Below are 9,441 nucleotides of genomic sequence, written 5' to 3' on the forward strand. Positions count from 1 at the left end.
GCAATGGCACGCGAAACACAAAGTGAATGGGGAGAAATGAAATAAAGTGGGACGGCCGACAAGCAAATGGCAGTGCCCACTCAACGGCGCGGAAATAGAGGATTTTGGCCCACTCTTCTGCTTCTTAATCATTCCCTACTGTCCATGTTTTTTGCATTTTCATTGTCCAACCCGAATTTTTAAAACCCGAATATTCGGCGTCGCACTTTATCAGATACATCTCATTATCTATTCATTCATTCATTCATTTAGTTATGGGACAATCCCTGGCTGTGAAGTACATTAATACGTAAAGCCAAGACTCCAACCACACCATATTAATATTGCAACCCATGTGACATGCCACATTCCAAAGCCCAAAATTGCTCTAATACAGAACTGATTTTATTTCAGACTCCTTATCAGTACTATTCAGTATGATTACGATGCACGTTTCAAAGGCTAATTAATTATCATATTATATATTCCAAAAACATTTAAGATATTTTCATATTCCACTTTGTGTCTGTCAAAACTGCAAAAAAAAAAAAAAAAAAGAATCCACCAATCAAATGCATAAGACAACAGAAATGTTAACCTACAATTCGTAAGTTATCCGGGAAGCTCGGTTTAAATGTTACTTCTCTTTAGGTGTACATCCAAGAAGTGGGAATCAAGAATCGAAGTTCGTACGTAACCGCCAGGTATAGCCTTAGATGAATCAGCTATTTTCCATTTACATATTCAAGGAGAAGCTGGTCGAGCTCAAAATGGCGAGCGAGACAACACTAACAAACAATATCCAAAAACAAATTATACAATAACCTTGAATATAATACATGGTTCTGAACATGCAATGTCAAGTGCCAACTGAAAAACATCAGATGAATTTGCATTTTCACCAGTTTCACTAGATTTGCATCATGTATATATCACTGACAACATGTACATTACCGTAATTATAGGAGGTGTAGGTGTTGCTTCAAAATTGAACTCGGGAAAGCGTGAAACCTCTGTATTATTCTCAAATAGTATATATGTAGGAAGCTGTCCAATGCTTCCTGGGAGTACAAGATTCCCACGTAAATTCGTTACAATTACCAACATTCACAATAAGTACAAGATCTAAAACTTACTGAACTCTCTTCATAATTAATATATGTTACTCACCTCCAGGAGAGATTCCAATTTTTTCTGCAGCATTTGGGAAAAGTCCAAGATCAACAATTCCAAATGATAGATTTTGTTCAAGCATCTGAACAAGGTCACATTGAGTACTAGTCGAAACTTATTAAGACAATAATAAGCAATGTAGATAATTTGGAAACCATCGTACGTGATTGACAGCTCAGGAAAACACCGACTGGCACGTATGCAGCCAGATGAAAACGATGCACGGAATTCTACCTGCCAATGCATTGTTGCCCACGAAAAACGGGGCATCGAGTTCATTAAAAGATAATAAAAATTAAATTTTGTAATGAATGTTGACTTTTGTAGAATCAAAAGAACTTAGCTTGCAAATTTACTTTTAAGTTGAACTTCCCAGTACAAAGTAACTTCTTTAAGCGTAAAAGATCAATACCAGTGCTTTAACCATCATCATATAAATGCCAATGTTCCCCTTATATGTTCATGAATTACCGCTAACTAATGATAAGACATGATGTTGCTTTGGTACCACTTAAATGCAGGTTATAGCAACTATTCCATAAGTCCCAATAGCATGCAATTTTAAGAGAGATCATCCTATACGTTATTGAACATTAAATATCAAAGGAAAAGAAAACCAGAACCAACCAGCCAAAATCTTGATGTGTTGCCTTCAGTTAGCAAGCTTCCAAATTCCAATTGCAATGGTGTTAGCTTACTGAAGAACCTAGACAATTCAATCCATAAACAAAAGAACAGCAATCTTATCAAAATGGCATGCTAGACTTTCTTAAAGGAAAAAAGGATTCAAAATTCATTAATACCAAGTTTTTCAAAAGGCGGTTGTTGTGCTATACATATCACTGGGAAAAAACAATGTCATCGTAAATCTGCAATTTTAAAGGTCCAACAATTAGTGCATAAACCATGATACTTATAAAATTACCATAGCAAGATAAGCTACAATAATACCTGAAAATACCACTATATACCACAAAGTCAGTGATAGTCCTTATTATAACGGCAATAAGAAGATCTGAGAAAAGGGAGAAATGTGAGTTGCAATCGTATCAATTAAAATGAAACAAACAAGCAATATGTGGGTAAGCTAACCATTCCAAAAAACAATGTATCAGCAATAAAACCCTCCCATGTTTCTTCTCTTACCATCTGTATGAAAGCAGAGAAAAATAAACAGTGCATCACACATCAAAGAATTATTTTCCTAAGTTGCTCCGATTACCTTATGTGCTGCCAGCATCAAAAAGGCCAAAATCGCTTGAATTTCCTAAATCCAAAATAAGAAAATTAGCGATCTGTTAAGGTTATACAAAAAAGGGTTTGCTCGGGTAAAGGAAGAGTAAGGCAGTGACGGGAGAATGAGAAATTACCCTATGAAAGAGGTGTTGAGTGATTTGAGGGGATAGGAAATTAGCAGCAGAGCTCCGAACGATGAAATAAGAGAATAAAGCTAGGAAATGGAAGAAATAATACGGCTCTCCTACCACTTGATTCAACCACTCCATTAGACTGTTTTGTTTCTTCATTTTCCTTTTGCACTCTGCCTGCTTTTTCAGTGATTGGATCTGACTCGGGATAATAGCTTCGGTTTTCCAGTTCAGGTTCAACCATTTTTGTTTTCGTCAAAGTTGAATTAAAAACTTTTTTTCTCCGTCACTCTGACGTATGACGATTTCTGCCAAGGATTCAAACCCCGATAGCAGACGGGAAAAACTGAAGAAGAAACCCTTGGACTTCATGGCCCGAATTTCGAACATGGACACAACCCCTAATATGATATTTTCTTTTCTTTTTTGCAGAGGGAGAGGCCTTAAACTACTGGGAAAAGTTGGGCTTATAGAATATATTTTGAATAGTTTATCTAATTCCTTTTATTGGGTTATTGGTTGTTATTTTTTAAATATATTTTATTGTGATTTTATTATAATATTTATTTTAAAAAGTATATTTTAATTGAATAAAAATATATTGGTGAATTTTATAGTGTTATTGAAATTTTGAAGGCATTAATTAAAGTTGAAATTTATAAAAATTATGTTTTATTTGATAATTTAAGGTGAATGTAATGTAGTATTTATTTAACAAAATTTCAATCCTTTATATTGACCATTTATATTATTATATACTATATACACAGTGTTCTCGAGATATTATAATTTCCTTAATTATTAAGATCTTTTATTATTAAACAAAACTATGGATCTTGAATGCATTATTTTGATTAGATTTATTATTTTTAAAATTATACGAATAGAGAGGATGGGCTTGAATGAACAGAAGAAAAAGAGAGGGTCGGTGATTCAGCGTTTTAGCAAAATAGGCTAGAGATAAGAAACCATCCGAGAGCAAAACGATAACGACCCGACCCACATGAGATGTCCCTATGGAACACGTGCGTCTTCAACACCACTCACGTGACCATTCGGCACGTGCACTCACGTTTATCGCAGAACTATATGCTAAAAGAGCACGATCATTTGGTCGAATTGGAAACATCCGGAATAGAAGATACACAGAGGATCCAGCCACGTGGCACGGCAGATCTGGCCTTTGACACGAGCCAAAGCACTCACATGGTAGCTGACACCCCCACCCTCCCGCCCTCTATCACGTGCTATTGGACCCATTCATGCAAATCCCCATTTTTTACAATTAAAATATTTAAGTGAGTGAAAAAAGATGAAGAAAAAGTCTGTTAAACGGAGACCTCTAAGCCAAGCAATACCTACGGTTCTTTCACCTTTTTCATGACTTCTTTTAGTTCAAGCTAAAGGGAAAAAAGTAAAAAAATAAAAAAAAATATATTATAAAAAATTATTAATATTAAATAAAATAAATACATAAATAAGAGAACAAACATCTTTACAGCATTAAATTAAAACCTTATCCGCTCTTCGAGATTGATGTCTTCAGCAGGGGACTCGCTTTCTATGGTTTCTCTCCTTCTTGATGCTTGCCATGTGGTAATGCCAACTACATCTAAACACTTTGTTTCACATTATAATTGCACCATGCAATCGCATTTTCGGTGAATTGAAAATAAATAAATTATATTATAAATAGCTTTAAGATATACTATATTTCAAGATAATAATTAATTAGTTCATAACATTTTTAAAAATTGTTGAGCTCATTCAATGGATCCTGATTGTACAACTATTCAATGGATCCTCATTCAATGTAACATTTTTAAGATATACTATATTTTAATTTTTGTCATATCTTATCCCATTATAAATGGGATCTCCTCATATTTTTATATTTATTTTGTGTCATGTATTGACTATATTTTTATTTATCCCAATTCATTTTTTATATATAAAGTGAATTTTATTTAAAATTTTATTTCTTAAAAATTTAACTATTAAATTTGTCTTCCACTTATATAATTAATATTATATTTTTATATCGCAATACGTATTGTCACGCATTCTAATAAATTAAAATAAATGAGCACATAAATGCAAGATAGTTGGAACTCGGATTGATTTATAACCTTATGTTGAGTTAACCAATTGACGGATTTGGCCAAGAGGGGGGTGAATTGGCAATTAAAAATTTGGTGGAAGCTTTTGCAGAAAATTGAAAGTAATTGCACAGCAATTTAGAGTGGTTCGACTTTCTCAATCAAAGTCTACGTCCACTACCTTAGGTATCCACACTAAGGATTTTCCAACAAATTCACTAATTTGTTCTTTCTTTTTAGGCCAAAGAGATAACCTTACAACACCCTCAAGAATATACCCCAATTCTTGAGAACACTATTTCCCAAAAAGAAGATTATAAATTTGCAAACTTACAAGGAAAACCTCACAAGGTAAGATGTTTGCACAATTCTAGAACAAGAAAAGAACACTCAAATAATTACAAATGAGCACAAATGGTGTGTCTTGAAAGCAAATGAATATTGAAAGGAAAATTGGCTTGATTGCACAAACTTGGTGTTTGATGCTTTCTTTCTTGTTTCTCTATGATTTCTTATTGATCAAGGGCTTCAGAACTTGTTTAAATACACCTTGAATCACTTCTGGACGTTAGGGATGATTAGTGAAGATCATATAGCCGTTTTAGTGTGAAAACAATTAATAAAACAGCTTAGAGCGTGGGGGGAATCGGTACCCCCTATGGGGAATCGGTACCCCCTATGGGGAATCGGTTCCCTAAGTGTAAAATTCAAATATTTCGACCGTTATACAAGGGGGAATCGGTACCCCCTGGGGGGAATCGGTTCCCTCCGAGCATACTGGAATTCTCGAGCCAACCATTCAGGGGAATCGGTACCCCCTTGGGGGGAATCGGTTCCCTCTGAGCAATCTGGAATTTTTGGCTTTGAAATTGTTCGAAATACTTTGTAAAATTATTTTGAAATTGTTTTAAGATTAAAACTTAATTTTACACTTTGAGTAAGGATTAAAAATGATCTTTGAAAGATTTGGAGTAATGTTTTGATATTCGAATAATTCTATCGAATATACTTAGAAAATCATTTGGAAAATCTTAAAATTCATTTAACTTAATTTGTTATATCAAAATATCAAAATGTTTTCAACAATCTCCCCCTTTTGATATACAAAACATTTTAGTAATTTTAAGATTTTGAAATCAAGTTTTGAAATTACTCCCCCTTACTTTAACACTTCTCCATTTATCATTTTAAAAACCACTTAAAACACACTTCTCCCCCTTTTGTTAAATCAAAAAGATTCAAAGAAACGTGAAAACATTTAGCCAATGATTAGGTATATGTTGCATAAGCTGCTAAGATCACAAGCAAGAGAAACGTTAGCCATTAGTTTCATAATCAATATCATAATTAATGTGAAATGGCAAATTGGTCATATATCTAATCATGAAGTAAATGATGCAATAATCACACCAAATAGATAATTCTAACCATTCATAAATCCAAAATTCACAATCCACAAATTCAAACATTCCAAAATATTCAAAATGTTAAAAACAATAAGTTTGGAGTTCAAAGCAAAATATAGAATCAAACATCCATATGAGGATCGGGAGGAGGAAAACGAGCTCGCATAGCGGCCATCTCGTGTGAGAGTGCATCAATACGTTCATTCATTGAAGCGTTGTTTGTGCGCATCTCTCGGAGAATCTCTAATTATTGAGCTCCCATTGTGGATAAATGGGACTCTATAGAAGTAAAACGCGAATCCATGGTCGCATATCGGAAATCAAATGTCTCCATAAAGGATTGAAAATATGGAGGCATTTGAGTTGATTGTTGTGCGTGCTCCTCGGGTTGCTCAGGCTCATATTCGACTTCATCGATATCCCTCATTTAAATTGTTCAAATTCTGGATCTTCGTCAGGTTCGAGTGGAGCTTGTGAAGAACTAGCTCCCGGAGTAGTTGTAGAAGATCGAACCCATTCACCGGTTTCTTTATTTTTGACCCATCCCGCTCTTGTTAAAGAAAGAAGATTGATTTGTTTCTTAAGAGGAAAGGCGACATCTAGACCAACTCGAAGCTCGGCTTTAGAAAGAGATTACTAAGGATACAACCGTAAACTAGTGAAGAACAGAGTTTCTATTTGGCACTAGGTTTAACGGTTTCAACGATCTCAGCAAAGATAATCTTGGAGGTTTATTTTTATATTGTGTTCAAAACAATGCAACCACCAAATATCTAAAGCTTTGAGAGTAGAATAACGACCCCCGGATGGTCGAAACCACACAAGTGATCATGATGAAGAAAAACGCTCATGAAGATCTATAACTTGCACTATCATTTCATTTATATCGTGAGCCTAAAACTTGTTTTTTATTTGATAAACCTTCATTATCCAAGCCTAAGGCATTGGCTATGTAATCCAGATCAAGATGGAATATTGACCTAAGAGGTAGAACGTACTCCTATGTTTGGTTTGTCACGATTTTAAAACAAACGGCATTACAGTAGAAGATACGAACAAGTTGATGATAGACAACGGGTTCAAGTTCGAAAAGTTTATCAAATTCCATTCGTGCAAGATAGGAGATATTTAAAGTTAATAGCAACCATAGCTTGAAGGTGGGATACGTTCTTCCCTAATCTTATACGAGTCAAAATATTGGTAAAACAATAACGATAATCTTTAGGACCCGGTTGATTGAAACAAGAATTTTGGATAGTCAAGTTAGGATCAAGATTTGGAATAGGATTTTGAGGAATAGGAGGAGGATTTGGAGGTGGATTTGGTTGACGACTAGAACGACTAGAAGACCTAGCACGTTTAGGATTAGACATGGTGAAGGAAATCAGAATAGATTGGATAACCTGCAATTTTAAAACAAATGTATGCAATTCAATTAATCCCAAAACTCAATTGAGTCCTCAATATTTCAAGATTCTCTAAATCATCCTAATGGGCAAGTTTTGATTTTTTTGAAAAATATTTTTGAGAAACAATATATGTATAGTTTTTATAACAACAACATAATTTAATCAAAACACAATAATTTGAATTTTTTTTAATTTCAAAATTTTTAAAAATTTAGGAAAATTCTTGTGTTTTTGATGAAATTAGTTGTAACATCTAGTTTCTAATCACTAAACAATCAATGCCCGATCACTATTTCAAACTAGAACTAATTAAAACTAATCCTATGTTCAAAATGAATGAAATAGAGTTTAAAAAAATTTACCTTGAAAGATGAAGATTGAGGATTTTGATGTTGTTTGCACGATTTTAATGATTCCAACAGGTTTAGAAGATGATATTTGAATCGAATTCTGATTAATATCGTTGATTTGAGGCAAAAATAGAGATAGGGAAAGAGTTGAGCGATAAGAAGAAAAATTTTAGGGTTTTGGGGTGTTCTGCCCGATTTTAACAGAACCCCAGGGGGTATCGATTCCCCTGTGGGGGGAATCGATTCCTCTTCAAAGGGGGAATCGGTTCCCTCATGGGGGTGATCGATTCCCTCTGCACCAAAATGCTAAAATCCGATTTTTAAGCACACAAAATGCTAAATTAATCTCTAGTGGTATAGGCAACTCATATATTGAAAAATAATTATGTTCAAACAATTAAATTAATCTTTAATCAATATTTGAACATAAATTAATTTTCATCAAGAATCATAAACTCCCCCTAACAATAGCAATGAATGCAATCAAAAATTACTATTAGCATTTTTAAGTATTTATTAAAAGTGCTGAATTATTTTAAACACTAAGTGAAGATAGGTCAGTTAAACCTAATTCTCTCCTAAGTGTCCAAAAACCTTCCTTATCTAAGGGTTTTATAAAATATCCGCTAATTGATGCAAGTATCACAAATTCTAGAACTACATCTTCCTTAGTGACATGGTCTCTAATGAAGTGATGTCTAATTTCAATGTGTTTAGTTCTAGAGTGTTGGATGGGATTTTTAGTGAGACAAATAGCACTAGTATTGTCACACTTGATAGAATAGTGTCTACTTCAATTCCATAATCAAAAAGTTGTTGTTTCATCCATAAAACTTGTGCACAAACTACCGCTGAAATATATTCCGCTTCAGTGGTAGATAATGCAACACAATTTTGTTCTTTGAAAACCAAGAATCAGCATATTTCCAAGGAATTGGCAAGTACCGGATGTGCTTTTCCTATCTAATTTACATACTCCATAATCCGCATCAAGAAGGCATGCAAGCTAAAACTAGATCTCTAGGATACCAAAGTCCTAAACTAGGAGTGTCCTTAAGGTATCTAAAGATTCTCTTAACAGCTAGTAAATGTGATTCCTTAGGACATGATTGAATCTAGCACATAAGCAAACACTAAATAAGTCCGGTCTACTTGCAGTTAGATAAAGCAAAGAGCCAATCATTGACTTATATTTTAACATCTACACATTTACCTCCTTCATCTAAGTCAAGCTTTGTTGAAGAGCTCATTGGAGTGTCATGAGGTTTCCCATTTTCCAGTCCAAACTTCTTGAGCATATCTTTGACGTACTTAGCTTGAATAAAGATGCCATCTTTTCTTTGCTTGATTTGGAGTCCCAAGAAAAATGAGAGCTCCCCCATCATGCTCATCTCAAACTCACTTTGCATTAGCTTAGAAAATTCTTGGCAAAGAACATCATTAGTAAACCAAAAATTATCATCAACATAAATTTAAACTACTAATAAATCTTTACCTTTATGTTTTAAAAACAATGTGTCAACCTTTCCTTTTGAAAAACCTTTTTCAATTAAAAATTTGACAATCTTTCATACCAAGCTCTAGGAGCTTGTTTAAACCAAAGAGCTTTTGTCAATTTAAACATGATCTGGAAATTTTGAATCTTCAAAACCTGGAGG

The 9,441-nt window shown here is 34.0% G+C and overlaps 1 pseudogene; it reads right to left on the minus strand.

The window, feature by feature from the left end:
* Positions 1-409: 409 nt before the first annotated feature.
* LOC120136152 lies at positions 410-2,785 on the minus strand (annotated as a pseudogene).
* Positions 2,786-9,441: the final 6,656 nt, after the last annotated feature.

The sequence above is a fragment of the Hibiscus syriacus genome, unplaced genomic scaffold, assembly GCF_006381635.1.
Source record: "Hibiscus syriacus cultivar Baekdansim isolate YM2019G1 unplaced genomic scaffold, ASM638163v2 tig00001825_pilon, whole genome shotgun sequence".
NCBI classification, from domain to species: Eukaryota; Viridiplantae; Streptophyta; class Magnoliopsida; order Malvales; family Malvaceae; genus Hibiscus; species Hibiscus syriacus.